Source organism: Marmota flaviventris, chromosome X (assembly GCF_047511675.1).
Source record: "Marmota flaviventris isolate mMarFla1 chromosome X, mMarFla1.hap1, whole genome shotgun sequence".
Classification (NCBI taxonomy): Eukaryota; Metazoa; Chordata; class Mammalia; order Rodentia; family Sciuridae; genus Marmota; species Marmota flaviventris.
In genome coordinates, this window is record NC_092518.1 from 98651799 (window position 1) to 98654302 (window position 2504).

Genomic DNA, 2504 nt, shown 5'->3' on the forward strand with positions numbered 1-2504 from the left:
TCACATGGTGAGGATGGGGGTAAGGGGCCTCTTTAGCCTGCAGCCTATGTTTATGGTCCCACCTGTAATGTCCAGCTGCCCCAACCTGACCCCACCCAGCTCTACCCAGCCCAACCCATCTCGAGTATATGGCACCAAAGGAACTGGCTTCAGGGTCCCCATAATCAGCCTGTCTCTGCAGCTCCTGGTGTGAGGTTCTCCCCTGATCTGAGAATGGCTACCTCACATATGAGCCAGTGGCTGTGCCTATGGGATGGTGTACAAAGCCTGAGATCCCCACAGTGGCCCTCGAGAGTGTGAGAGTCTCCAACAGAGAAGGAGCTGGAGGTGGCCTTCCCATCAGCACAATTTGTGAGGTGGCCTTATTGAAGCGCCTGGAGGCTTTTGAACATCCCAGTGTTGTCTGGCTAATGGATGCCTGTACCACTTCCATGACCAGGAGATCAAGGTGACCCTAATGTTTGAGCATGATGCCCAAGACCTAAGGACCTATCTGAACAAAGCAGACACCGCCACCAGGCTTTCCAGCTGAGGCTGTCAAGGATCTGATGCACTAGTTTCTAACAGGCCTAGATTTTCTTCATGCCAATTACATCATTCATCGAGACCTAAAGCCAGAGAATATTCTGGTGCCAAATGGTGGGACAGTCAAGCTGGCAGACTTTGGTCTGGCCAGAATATACAGCTACCAGATGGCCCTTACACCTGTGGTTGTTACACTCTGGTCTGTGCTCCCAAAGTTCTCTGCAGTCTACATATGCAACCCCTCTGGACATGTGGAGCACTGGCTATATCTTTGCAGAGATGTTTCCTCAGAAACCTCTCTTCTGTAGAAACTCTGAAGCTGATCAACTGGGCAAAAAAAATTTTTTTTTTTACCTGACTGGGCTAGAGGATGACTGGCCCGAGATATATGTCTACCCCAAGAGCCTTTCCCCCCAGAGCATCTAGTCCGGCACAGTCAGTGGTTCCTGAGATGGAGGGGTCTGGAGCTCACTTACTGCTGGAAATGCTGACTTTTAACCCACACAAGTGAATCTCTGCCTTCCGAGCCCTGTGGCATTCTTATCTACATGAGGAAGGTGATCTTGAGTGAGCACTGGACCGGCTGCCACAGAAGGAAGAGATGCTGCCATCTTCCTCCTTCTGGACATTGAGTGGAGAGAACTCCATTGAGGAGGCAACCTCTGCCTTTCTCTCTGAAGCTGTGAAGACTCCAGATTTAAAATATATATATATATATATATTTTAGTTGTAGTTGGACACAATACCTTTATTTTATTTATTTATTTTTATGTGGTGCTGAGGATCGAACCCAGAGCCTTGCATGTGCTAGGCGAGCGCTCTACCGCTGAGCCAAAACCCCAGCCCCAAAACTCCAACTTTTACAGAGAAGATTTTGCTGTTGGAGTCCATACATTAATTATGGGTTTGTTCAAGCCATTAAGGCAGGGAAGCTGCTTATCTGGGTGAAATTCCCCAGTTAAAGTAAAGCCCAGATCATGCTGGTGCCCTGACCTTGCTCACAGCCTTAGGATCAATCAGCCTCCCAGAGATGCCCGTAACCTGCCAAACACCAAACAACCTGTTACTGCAATACCCCTGCCACACCAAGAAACAAGCACCAAAACAACACACCTCCCACACTGAAACTTTATCCCTGCCTTTGATGTACTTCCCCTTAAATACAGAATTAGGGCCTTTTTCAGTTGCTCAGTTCCAGTAATTATCAGGGCTAGAAGACCCATCAGAAGCCCTGCTTTTTAAATCTAATCTTTGGCTTTGGCTTTTATTTCTTGCTGATTATTTCAGACTTTTTATTTTCTCAGGCCGCTCACACCTCCTGAGCAGGAACATGCTCTGCTCGGGTGCTGGTCACCCCATCATTCTGGTGCCTTAATGACATTTTTTCACCCACCCCTCCTTTTGAGACTTATCCTTCTCCTGCCCTGCTATTTCTATACACTAAGGGGTCTATCTCTCCTCCCCTTCCCTATCTTGATATTGGGGTCCTTTTTTAAATACAGGAAAACAAGACAAACAAATATGGTCTTAAAAAAAAGCAAATAATACTGCTCTAAAAAAAAAAAGAATGTCAATAAACAAAATAGAAATAAGAACCAAATAGAAATTCTAGTTGAAAAGTACAAGAACTGAAATAAAACATTCACTAAAGGGATTTTGGCAGTTTTTTAACAGAGTAAACACAAAGTTACAACATGACCATACACAGCAAACTTATTTGTAATAGCCCAAAAGTGGAAAAAATTCAAATATCCATCAACTGCTTGTATTATGTCTATAAAATGAAATTTTTGGCAATAAAAAGGAATGCAGTACTGCTACGTGTTACAACATGAACCAGCCTTGAAAACATGCTGAGAGAAAGAAGCCAGACACAAAATATTACACGTTGTATGATTATGTTTATACAAAAGTCCAGAATCAGCAAACCCATAAAACAGAAAATGGATTAACTGTTGACTAGGGCTGAGGATAGGAAC

The 2504-nt window shown here is 44.6% G+C and overlaps 1 pseudogene; it reads left to right on the forward strand.

The window, feature by feature from the left end:
- Nucleotides 1-250: 250 nt before the first annotated feature.
- LOC114091851 (cyclin-dependent kinase 4 pseudogene) lies at nucleotides 251-1096 on the forward strand (annotated as a pseudogene).
- The last annotated feature ends 1408 nt before the right edge of the window (nucleotides 1097-2504 follow it).